The sequence below is a fragment of the Ursus arctos genome, unplaced genomic scaffold, assembly GCF_023065955.2.
Source record: "Ursus arctos isolate Adak ecotype North America unplaced genomic scaffold, UrsArc2.0 scaffold_5, whole genome shotgun sequence".
Lineage (NCBI taxonomy): Eukaryota > Metazoa > Chordata > Mammalia > Carnivora > Ursidae > Ursus > Ursus arctos.
In genome coordinates, this window is record NW_026623067.1 from 69,556,766 (window position 1) to 69,570,040 (window position 13,275).

Here is a 13,275-nt window from a genome sequence, read left to right on the forward strand (position 1 = left end):
TGATGTGGGACTCGATCCCAGGACCCTGGGATCATGACCTGAGCCGAGGGTAGCCACTTAACCAACTGAGCCACGCAGGTGCCCCTAAAACGCATATTCTGATTCAGGAGGCTTGGGATCTGCCTCAAATTCTGCATTTCTTTTTTTTTTTTTAATAAGATTTATTTATTTATTTGAAAGAGAGAGCGAGAAAGAGCCCATATGAAGGGAGGGGCAGAGGGAGGTAGAGAGAGAGAGAGAAAATCCTCAAGCAGAATCCCTGCTGAGCATGGAGCTTGACCCAGGGCTCGATCCCAGGACCCTGAGATCATGACCAGAACCGAAACTAAAGTTAGACACTAATGGACTGAGCCACCCAGATGCCCCAAATTCTGCATTTCTAATAAGCTCCCAGGTCGTATGCTCCCCAAACCACTCTTTAAAGAACACAATCACAGAGAATGAACACATAGCAAAAAGCCTTGCTCCTCTCCTGTCCTGGGAGCTTATTGGTTTTTAATTACCAAAGGTACCTAGTAGAGGGATAGAGAGTAGCAGAGCTTTTGTTTCGAGAAAGTACTTTTCTCTATGTGTTCTATCTAAAAATTCCAGTCATTGTTCTTTCCAGAGCAGTGTTTGTTTAATTGGTTCTTGATAAATATAAGTTCTTGATAATTCATTTGTTTTTCAAATATTTGAAGGAAAGCCAAAAGTTTTTTGTAGACTATCTTCTATCAGCCTCCTCTTTTAAAAGTGAGCCTAGACATATAACCTGCCCTTGCCTGGGCTATATTGCCTAAAGCCAACAGACCCTTGTCTACCATAGTTGAGAAAAGACGTGTGGCCGGTTAGGCTTAAAATCACTGAGTGTAAGCAGGATACCCCTGGGATTGGTCAGGATATAGCAGGGGCAGTCTTCAGGGAATGACCACTTCATTTTACTCCTAATGAGGCGGCAATGCCAAGCTGCTGTGGATTTTACCCAAGGTGTTGTGTAGGCATTTTTTAATGAAGTCTCAGACATATTTTGCATGCTTTTACCCAGCAGCCTAACCATGCTTCAAAGTTTCAATCTTTTGATTGATCTCACTCATCTTGTTTGGGGACGAGGGGATAGGGGAACGATTCTGTAGCTGGTTGGAGGCAGATCCCACAAGAAAACAATAAACTTCAGAATTGAATAACAATCTAATTTGTGTACGCTAACTCTTTTTGGTCATGTTAATTTTTTTTCATTCTATGTGGACGCTTCCATGGCCATAACTTCCTTTTCAGTGGACTACTCATTAACTAATAGCCCACAGCAGTTAATTTCCTGCCTTTCCCTCCCCTACTTCACTGTATTTGTTTAGCTGACAGGCTTTTGAAGCAAGCCGACTAACGCCTGCAAGAATTCCTGGCTTTTTTCCTCCTTCATTCTTGTTATTATGAGGAATATGGACAAGGTGCTAGTATGTGTACTCCACCTGAAAATCATGCTGGAGTTTCTATCTCTTGGGAACGAACCAAATTGCTTCATAATCGTCAAGGACCCAATTCTGTAACTATTCACAGACAAAATTCTTGTTAGTGCCACGGGGAGTTTTGCCCTCATTTAAGGTTACAAGATCAAGTGGTAAAGGTATTTATAGCCACCTCACTTTCCCCAAGAAAATAAGTTAAACTACATACGGGAAGAATTACTAAATGTGCTATGGATGCTTTTCTTCTCACTCGAACAATTTCTCCTAAGATAAATCAATGAAAAGACAAAGAAAAAAAAAAGAAAATTAAAATTAATTGGTGACTAGTGATTCAACTAACAATTATCTTCTTTTCTACTTTTCATGATAAAATATACATTTCACTGGAGGACACAATGAAATATAAAAATTATCGGCTCTCTTTTCTTAGCCAAACATAGAATGATTACTCTGATCATTTGTCCTTCGTAAGATTCATAGAAAAGCTAAAAAGTTACCAGGCTTTTTGAAGGTCAGTCACATTCAAACAGCCTTGTCTTTTGAAAAAATGGACTGGCCTTGAGTTTGTCAGCACCCAGCTCACTCCACAGTGGTACTTAGGTGTCTTCTCAGCCCCTCCCTTTGTCTTTCCTCCCCACACTTCACCCACAAAAATGTGATGGTGGAATGGTGGATGAATCAGGGAACTTGAAGCCAGAAATTTCTCTCTGTTCTAGTTTTACAACTATCCCTCCGGTGGAAAGTGCTTGACCTTTCTGGTCTTAATTACCTCATTTATAAATGAGTGGGGTGGCTTAGCTATTCTCAGGTTTCTCTGGATCAAATATCCCATCATGAGTACAGGTTATAAATTTTACATAAATATTTAACTTTATCTACATAATGGGGAAGCTGAAAAGAGAGAAGCCAATCAGTATATTGTACTTTCCATTTCCTATACAACTCTACAGATCTGTTTGTGATTTTTTTTTTTAATTAAATAGATAGTTCTGCAGCAAGAAGGGAGACTGAACTCAGACAAACTTTGATTAGGTTATTGGCTCTGTAAGGTGACTTTGGGTAAGTTACTTAATCTCAAAATAGAAATTTATAATTGACTTACCAGGAAAACTGGGATAGTAAAACCTATCTTACAGGATTGTTAAGAGAATAAAGACTTTCCATGCCAGACACATAACAGCCCAACAAATAGTAGCTGTTCTGATTACATATTATGCCCTATATGGGTAGTAGTGAAAAAAACACTGGTTTAGGCATTAGAAAATGTGGACTCTAGTTCCAGCTCTTCTGTCCCTAGCAAAATCATAGCTTTCTCATTTGTTAAATAAACTATTCCACAGAAGGATTTTCAGGTCTCCTTCTACCCTTACTTTTTCACAATTTTAATGTGTGAAGACTGCATTGAGGCTTTTTGTCACTCAAAATACAGATATTCTTTTCTACTAAGATTTAAATAATTCTGATTGTTTTTAATAGTTTACTGCAATAGTTGTTATTCAAGTCTGACTTTCCTAGTAAATATTCAACCTTTTTTCTCTGGTACCTGCATTAGTGGTATTTAGAATTAATGTAGATGTTTTTCAAGGACAAACAAATTGATCCACATTTGCACACTAGGTCCTCAAAGTTTATAACAAAAGGCATTTAAAATATTAAAATATAGGTATTTTAATTTTTAGTATTCAAATCAACTCCTTAGTAATTTGACTTACGAAAACAAAAAGAAAAGAATATAAAAAGACTTCAACAGTAATAATTATTTAAACACACAAACATTTCCCTTGGGTTGGTAATACAGTATGTTCCTTTCCTATTCAAAATGAACCTATAATAAAATATGATTAAAAAAATAACAGCATTTTTTCTGTATTGCAAATGAACAGCAATTTGTATTTTTAAATCCAAACTATTTTATACTCTTAGGTATCCACTGGGGTCAGATTGTCATTTGGTGGTTGGATAGTTTCCATAAAATGAGAACCTGACTGACAACTTCTAATATATTAGCCACTGACCACTAAGTTCCCTGGTTTGAACAAAACAAACCTCCTTAACCATTTTTAGACTCTATATGTAACCCCTAAATATTGACAGTTACTCAGAGATATCTATATTGCTACAGCTGGATTTTACAGTCTCAAAAATATCTTCGCTTAAAAAATATTTGGGGGCGCCTGAGTAGCGCAGTCGTTGGGCGGCTGCCTTTGGCTCAGGGCGTGATCCCGGCATTCCAGGATCGAGTCCCACATCCTCCGCTGGGAGCCTGCTTCTTCCTCTCCCACTCCCCCTGCTTGTGTTCCCTCTCTCGCTGGCTGTCTATCTCTGTCAAATAAATAAATAAATAAATAATCTTGAAAGAAAGAAAGAAAGAAAGAAAGAAAGGGAAAGAAAGAGCTGATTGCTTAAAAAAAATATATTTGGAAGGTTGCAGTTACTTCTGTACTTGAAACCACCAAACTATCAATGGCAGATAAAGGTCCAAAAATATTTGCTAGGACAAATGTCTCTTCCAAAAATGACTGAGAAATTCATATCCATTTTACATAAAAAAGAAATGCTGCTAAAATGACAATGAATTTTTCAAATGGATATGGTAAGAATGTTGTTGGTGCAAAAACTGATCATAAAGACATAAAATGTGAAATGAAATATATTGTGTGATGAGCCTATACTCATATTCTTAAAGACATCCTGAACCATCATTAAATCATATTACTGTTGATTTTCATTTAAGTAAGGGTTGCAAACTGAAATGCCTTCAGGGCCTAAGCAAGTATCATAAATGTAGGAGAAGTCAGAAACTAAACAATTGAGAGGTGTTAGGACTGTGATTTATAGGACAGCATATGTCTCATCCCAAACCATTCAAATTACATTAAAAGCAAAATGAAAATCAGGATAACTGAATTAAACACATCTAGGGGTGGGATTCTTTTAAACCAATGAGAAGAATCAAATTCATGTAAGAGCCTTGGAGCTGCATTCCTGCTTTCAACAATGGATATTGAGAAGTTGAGAATGGACTAGGGTTAAGTGAAAATTAATTAAATTCAGGAACTTAGAAGTCATGAAAAGTGTATTTTATAATATGAAGAATAGAGCCCAGGCAATTCCTCAGTTTTCCAGAATGGAAAAAAGAATTGGAGCACTGATAGATAATGTCCTTCTAATCTTTGATTCTAATAATGAAAATTCCATAATCATAGCTGAAAATTTGGAAATCAATGACCCCTGAGACAGGGTTATCAATTTCAGGGTCTTTCAACCTCTTTGTAGCAGAGATTTCTATGTAAAAGAGAAAAGGAAGAAGGAGGTAGAAAAGAAAGAGAGGAAGAGGAAGGAGAAGGAAGACCAGAATTTTTTCTCTGGCACATGAGTTCATGAAGTTTGACTGAGACAAATACACCAGATCAAATTTACTCGGCATTCTGTACATCGAGACACACTGGGAAACATGTGTCCAAAATTTTCTCCTGTCTGAATGGCCACATCCAATTTATCAGTTAATTTTAACTTCAAATTGAATTATTTTCTTACACATCTGGTTGATCTTTAATCACTCATCTGATGACTGATAAGAAGTGTGTCTCCATGGCCTCTCAGTCTGACCCCTATGGCAATGTCTTGATTGGCTAGGCCTTCTATGTACTGGCACTTTACAGGCATAGTTCTCAAATGTGAGGCTGTCTTATCTGTTATGTCCTTATTTCTTTGGGTTTTGTGTGGCTACATTTTAGGTGTGTGCCGTACTAGAAAACGTTAATCAATGCATTTTGAGGCAGTCTAAAAATGTGGTTGCAGATCCTGGCTCTGCCTCATTCCTCGTGTAGCTCCTAAGAAAGTTATCGAACCTCCCTGAGACTCCCTATCTTCACCTATAAAAAGAACTTGAGCATAGTTTCCTCTTAGAGTGATGGCAAGGCAACTGCACTACTAATGTGTGTGAAGTGCCTAAAACAGCTGTGACACACAGGAGGTGAGCCCGTAGTAAACATGCTCCTTTTCACACTCAACAAGAACTGATAATTACAGCAAATCAACTTCAAGACTTTCAAAACAACCTCACTGATTACTAGGATCAATTCAACTGCTCTCTCTGGTCAGAAATAAAAACCCTTAAACAAAGAAAATATAGATCAATGCCTGAGTGGAATTTGAGAATTCAATAGCTGGCTAGGAACAAGGGTAACAGCTTTTAAAAACATGAAGAACCTAAGGGCCAGTATGTCTTGGTATTAGGTACGGAAGCTTCTTAAAGAGCAGTAATGCTTTCTGCAAGAAAGCCAATGGTAAGGTTGTGATCACAGCTCAGAGAAACAAGAAACACCCAGTGAAAGAATTTCTATTCAGCTGGGATTGCTTCTGGTCACCAGTCATAAAGCTGTGTCTAAAATATGCTTAATGCATTCAAGAGCAATCAGCAAGAGCCTTATTATTTAAATTTCATGATCAGAAGTACCAAAGGACCCTTGCTCCCCTAGTCAAGTGAGTAAGTGCTGACAAATTACCAAAATCTAAATTTAATAAAATTGTATTAGTCACCTTCCAAGGTGTCATCTCAGAGTAATGCTGAGATCAAAACCCTGATTCGAACATGTCAAACCAATTGCAGGATGCCAGGTGCCTTGTGAGTTGGAGAGAAACTATTGACACAAGGGTCCATGCAGCTCTGCTGGTAAAGGAAAAGTACTCTGCCTTTCAGGAGTCGAGACCAAGTCATATCCTTCTTGCCCAAAAGCATTGTTTGCCAGACCCTGGGTGATATTTTATGTTTTTACATAATCAGCAGCACATGGCAGTCAGCACCATTGTACTATGCTATGATTCAAGCACAACCCTAAAGAACAATGCCCTGGGAACCAGAATTAGGTTGCAAAAACAACAAATTTAAGAATCAGGAAAAATTGTCTCTGACCTCAGCTTTCTAATCCGACTCATGGGAATAATGATAATTGCACAGCCAACATCAAGGGGTAGCTTTAAGGGTATAATTTTGCAACGTATGACAGCATGCCTTACACTGCAAAACACTATACAAACCTAGCGTTTATTTATCAAATATTTATTATTCACATACTACGTAGAGATATACTTCCAAATTCCTGGGACAAATTAGAGAACAAAAAAGAACTGAATTTGTGTTCTTATGGAACTCATAATCTAGCAGGGGAGACAGAAAACAAGCAATAGATGTTAATGAAATAAAAAGTAAATGTCACCAAATGTTAAAATGGCTAAGTATAATGGAAAAAGAAAAGAACAATAGAGCCAGGGAAAGGGTCTTAGGAGTGTGGGGGGTGGGGAGGGGGTTGCAGAATGAATTAAGAATATCAGGTTAGGGTCAGTCTGTTTGTGAAGGTGATACTTGAGCAAAGACTGGAGATTGTGAGGGAGTTGGGCTTTCAGGTATCTGTGGGACAGTTCCGCAGATCAAACGAACAGTCGTAAGGTAGAAGCACATAAAGTGTGTGGGTCGAGCAGAGTAAGTGAGGAGAACAGTGGTCCTAGGTAGAGTCAGAGAGGTACCATGATCCAGATTCTGTAAGGCCCTGTAAGTTTTTATAAAGACTTCAGCTTTTGCTCTTAGTTGAAAAAGAAGTCATTGCAGGATTTAACAGAGGCGTGGCATGCTCTGATATTTTTTAGAATCTCTGTTTTTGCCTGCCTACTAAAAATAGATTGTGGGGGGCCAAGGGTACAAGACTGCTACTATGCCTCCAATTGGAGTTGTTGAGTAAGCAATTAACTATGTGGATCTAGAGATCAGAAAAGAAGTCCAGAGATACAAATTTAGAAGCTATCAACATATAGGTGGTAAGTAAATCCATGAGACAGAACAAAAATCACTGAGGATATGAAATAGAGAAATGAAGAAACCTAAGGACAGAGTCATGGTAAACTTGGGTATTCACTTTGTTGGAGATGTAAGGAGGAGCCAGCAGAGGGGACGGGGAAGGAATAGCTGGTGATATAGAAGGAAAATCCGAAAAATGTGTTAAACTAGAAGCCAAATGAAGAAAAGTTTCAAGGGGAAGAAACCAACTCTGTCAAATGCTAATGAAAGGTGAGATCAGAAGCAAAAGTGCCCATTGGATTTACCAGTATGGTTGTCACTAGACAGCAAGAACGGTTTGAAGAGGCAATGAATAAGAAGGACATGTGTCCAATCTCCAGGTCCATATACATGAGGATTGTGGAAGAAAAACAAAGAACAACCAAAAACAAATAAACAAACAAAAACCCCTGCCCCTACCTGAGAGACATTGTAAGGAAAGCAGCCTTCCTACAGAAAAGTCAGATTTCCACTAGAATGAAAAAGATGAAGGGGGTGTTCAAGAAGTTAAGAATCTACGGGATTTTGTTGACCGCAGACCATGAATTCCAGAGGGCACAGTGGATGGATTTCATGAACGGGGGAGTGGTGGGAGAGGGGAACAGGTCAGAGGCTATGCAGAGCCCTGTGAAAATTAGAGACAGATATGACGGGTGACTGGGACCCTGGGCTTCTTTTAATGACTGACATAGACAGGGAGAATGGGAGTAATGTGTCCTGGTACAGTCAAGCAGATCATAGCAGTGGAACAGTAAGTGTGAGGAGATCAAAAGGTTTGGGTGTCTAGGTCTCCCACTACACCCCTGTTGGGAGAAGCCATGAGGCCCGGGGAAGCTACGGATAGTCAAAGTCCAAAGCCTTGGACTCAGACTTGACTCTTGTGGATGGACCTGAGACTCCTGAGGAAAGGGGGTTTTGTTATAACTCACAATCCAATCCCCCTCTCTACCCCTGAGGAGAGTTAGAGGGCCTAGAGGAGGCACAGACATTGCCCTTGCCTGAGGGTTCCTTTTAGACCTCTCTTGAGAGAGGAAAGGAATTACCACAAATATTCTGAGTCTCTTTTGTCCCTTGTTGATGGAATTGAGGACTTCTGAGGAAGCCAGGTATGATTTCTACCATTTTTATGGTGATCTGAAACTTAAAAGAAGTATGGTCCCAGGAAGATATAATTAGTTGAAACCATCTAACTAAATAAATAGGATAGGAAAGTATAGGATGGGAAGAGAACTGACATTCATTGCGTGCTTATTATGTGCCCAGTTAGTATACATACACGATACATTTCATTTACTCTACAATGTTACAGTTAAGTAGGATTAAACGTCTTCACTATAAACAAATGACATGCTTGAGCTGCTGACTCTAGGATATGATATCAAGTGTGATTACACTATGGAGATTTTGTTGGGATCAACCTCCAAATGTATTTCCATTTTTGTGCTGATATGTACTGTTGATAGTATGTCTAATTCCAAATATTTTATAGGCATTGCTATACATTTTCATGAGTCATTCTAAAGTAGCTAGTATACAGGCTGATTTTCAGTATGCTTGCTCATTGACTAAAGAGTTCATTAATTCAATCTTTTTTTTAATTCAGCAAACATGTGTTTCCTGTGTATAAAGGACCATAAAGTCCTTCCATGACACTATCCATTCACTGTCCAACCAGTTGACTGAATCACATCTTATTTTCATTTTTAATGTAAATTTTTTTAATGGGTCAATTCTAAATGCCATAAAGTACTTAAATATCATAAAGTCAGAGAAAAAGACTCTTCATGATATGTAAAAATACTGGGCCTGTATAGGGGTGCCTGGGTGGCTCAGTCAGTTAAGCTTCCTACACTTGATTTCGGCTGAGGTCATGATTTCAGTGTCCTGAGACTGAGACCCCTGCTAGTCTCTGTGCTCAGCAGGGGTCTGCTTGAGAGTCTCTCTCCCTCTCTTCTGCCCCTCCCCACTGCTGGTACTTGCTCGATCTCTAGCTCTCTCTCTCTCTCTCTCAAACAAGTAAATCTTAAAAAAAAAGGGGGGGGGGTCTGTAATGTATTTACCTGAAATATTGAATAGAGTTCTCATTTTAACAATTTATTCTCCTTTATTCATTCAACCACTTCACTAAAAACTCTAGTGCAATGATTAAGAGTTCTCATTCTGAAGTTAGGCAGACCTGATTTGGAATCCTGGCTTCACACATCCTAGCTGTGTAAATTTGGGGAAACTTCTAAAATTCTCTAAGCTTTAGTGTCTTCCTTCATTAAATGTTAATGACAATAAAGTCTTACCCACAGTATTCGTGTAAGAATTAAAAGAGATAATGAGTGAAAACCTTGTAGCACAGTGCCTGGAACATATTAGAGGTTCACTAAATGCTATCTAATATTGTTACCATTATTATATTAAAAAGCACTATATAAACAAGTGGGCAATATACAAGTAAATAAGACCTGGTTCCTAACACCAAGTAGTTAATAATTCACCAGAGAAAGCTGGAGGTATACAAATAATCACTATAGCAAGCAATACAAATGCCATCAAATGGTCTAAATCAAGTACAGGGGAGGAATAAATCACTTCTTGCCTAAATAATCAAGCAAGATTTTGGTAGAGGTTGACCATTAGTTCATAGTCCTTGAATCAAACATTAGTCATAGGCTGAGGGATAATGAGTGTATCTAGAGATTTGAGGGATGATACTAAAGTGACAGCAGCCAGACACCAAAGCCAGTCCAGGGAAGAATTGTGACTTCCAGGGACAGAACCAGAATCCAATGCTTTCTTACGAGGATGTGACAGTTATAAGAACTAAATGGAATGAATTTTGGAATCAGAGTCATGACAAAAGCCAGGTCAAGAGCATGCAGAAGCAAATAACGCATGGAAATTTGCTGTGAACTTAAAGACTCAGGTGCCAGAACCTATTTTCAACACTAAATCTCCTTGCATAGATTGCTTTTTAAAAGAGCAAGAGCACACCTTTAAAGCCCTGTTGTCTGTCATCTTAAAAAAAATCATCGGCCATTAGCCAGAGTTTGGTAAAGGAGAGGACTATGGTAAGGGAGGCTTCCAAATGCGAGCGATGGCATGAGCAGTGGGGCAGAGGTGGGAGAGCCTGATGAGAGAATGGTCATCCTACTTTGTAGAACTCTGGGATACACTCAAGGAAGAAATCCTCTATGGAAAGCAATGATCTGGGGCACAAAGTGAGATTTAAAAATCAATTCACAGTTTGCCTTTGCCTTACTTTGTATTTCAGAGTTGCACTCTGTAAAGACTGTTTTGTGTCATTCTCTCAACCTCCCTGCCCATTAGATGCTGTTATTTTTGTCTTGGGCTCATTAAACAAAGTACTGGCAGGGTATAGGCTCCGGCTTCCCTTGAAAGTGACTTCATCTATTGTAACCATGTTGTGCGATAATGTAACAGTAAGCTCTCTGTCAGAGCTCTGAGTCCTAAAATAGAGCGGCAGGACCTCACTTACTTAGCCCGAGCACGTCACCATTGTACTGCGATTCTGACAGCACGGGCCGAGGAAACCCAGAGGTGGGGCTCAATCTGTTTGTTCTCATCTCAGAGAACTTATAACATAGTAACAGTAGCTAGAGGCACTCCCAAAGGGAGCAGATGCTCATACAGAACGTACTTTATTTCAAAGAGAGGAGGCACAAAGACGAACTGATTAAAAAGGAGAGAGAAACCCACTTAAGATTAGAGGCTGGATTGCCTACTGCATAAAGCACAGGGCCTGGAGTCAGGCCGACCTGGAATAAAATACTAAGTCTAGCACAGATCTCAAGTAAACCAGTTATCCTTGCAGATCCTTAGTTCCTCATCTGCAAAATGGGAAATTGTAATACCTGTCTCAAAGGGTTATTGCCAAAAAGTCATGTGATGTAATATATACAAAGCATTTAGCTCTTGCTTGACACATGGTAAATACTCATCAGATTATTGCTATTATTCATTAATAGATCCAAGAATCCTACATACAAAGAATCAATAGTATATATCTGTTTTCTAAGACTGGAGTTCAGTTCATTGTATACCCTGGTTGATGCAAACATGAGTTAAGAGTTAATGAGACTAAGAATATTACAGAAAGAGGTTTCTCACAGGTTGGAGGACCCACTGAAGGCTTCTGTCCTTTCTGTGATCATGCATTCTCTGCTCTTGAACTTTCCTGTCCCCATAGCCTGGTGGTACTTTTCCCCTGGCAAAGAGGGCCAACAGTACTGGCACTTTGAGTTTAAGGTCATTGTGGTTCTTGGGTCCCAACCTCCTCAAGCCAGAAGGAAAAGAGATCTGGCCGTCTAAAACAAAGTTCATGACACCACGCTCTAAGGGATATTCACTGTCCAGTGAAATCATGCATTGCAGCAAAAAGACAGCTGGTAAATTTTTAAAGGGCCACTGAACTCCAAAAGAAGAGCATACAGAGTAGTTAAATGATCAGAACCACTCGGGTACTTAATAAAAATGAAGATTCCTGGACTTCTATCCTAGGCTACCGAATCAGGGCCTCTGGAAGCACAGATTTCCAGAACCTATATTTTAAAGAAGCATCCCATGTGATTCTGGTTTAGGTGGCCTCTGTGCCCCACTTTGAAAATCACTTGTTTAAATAAAGCTTAAATGTACTGAGGGAAATGTGCAGGGAATTTTACACACAAAGAAGCCCAAATGACTGAAGTCTTCAAGGAAAAAATAAAAATAAAAGAGACTTCAGCCTATTTCAGCTAAAGCAATGTAGATTTAGGAAAAAGGTAGGTTCCTTAGTAAGCCGCAGCTGAACTTTATTACTTAGAATGGTGAAAGACAATTAATTGATTTGACTGCAATATCTTTTTGGACTCTACTGCAACAGCTTCTTAGATATGTCAATTTTATTCATAAGGAACAATAATATAAGGCAATTTATTTTCCTAGGCCACTCAAGCTTTAAGACATCCAATATTTATCAGCTCTTTATGGTGCAAGTAGTAAAAAGCAAATTGAAACAAATAAGAAATAAGAGCTAAGTGATTAGTCAATTTTTTTTTTCATGATTAAAATTAAAAGTCTAACAGGACATAAGATTTCTGTAGCTTTAAGCCTAAGGAATTTGCATCTTCCAGTCCTCTTTCCCTGTTTAATTCACCTCTGTTGCCAGGACAGCATTATGTATTTAATTTTTTCAAGATTGCCATGTGTTTATTACGAGGATTTCCTTCTAATTGCTTGACTACAAGCCTCTGCTTCAGCCAGAGCACAAGATGGCAGGTAACAGTACTCATTATCACCATTTGCGGGTGAAATTTGGACACTGATTTGGATAGGGTAATGGGAGCAATGTTATTTTTCCTTAAAAACAATGACATTTCTGTGATTTTTTACTTACTTGGGTTGAGGATTTTTTTTTTACACGTAATGATAAAATATTGTGATAGATGGCAGTTCTTCTCTCTTAATTGCACTAAAAGCAAAACACTCACTCCTAAGGAATAGTTGTGGCTTATACAAATACAAATCTTTTTCTTTTCAATATAGAGTAAGCCACTCTCCATTTAAAGGATCAGCCCGTGTACAATCACAGTCCCTGGTAGTCTGCCAAACACAATAGGGCATTAATTAACATGTGCTGGGGGATTCATCAACATGCACAGTGGTAGCGTGCAATTGGAACCTTTTTTTTCCCTCCCCTTTCCTCTCTACGTTGGCAGAATTCGTGAAAGATCTACTCTAGTATGTAAATCAGTTCTTGCTAAACGCCTCGTAATGGAGTTCCTTTATTTTTCAAAGCTGTTGTCAGAGCTACTCACATATCCTAAAAAGACACTTACTCTCTTTCTTATGTTTAAAATCCAACTACAGTGGGCAAAAATAACATATTTGTTTACTTGTCATGCAGATTGCACTGTAAATAAATCATCTGATAAATTACTCCCCAAAAAAGAACAGAATGAGATTCATTTCCCTTAATGTGGTACTGGTGGAAGCGGCAGAGTTACTCCCCCT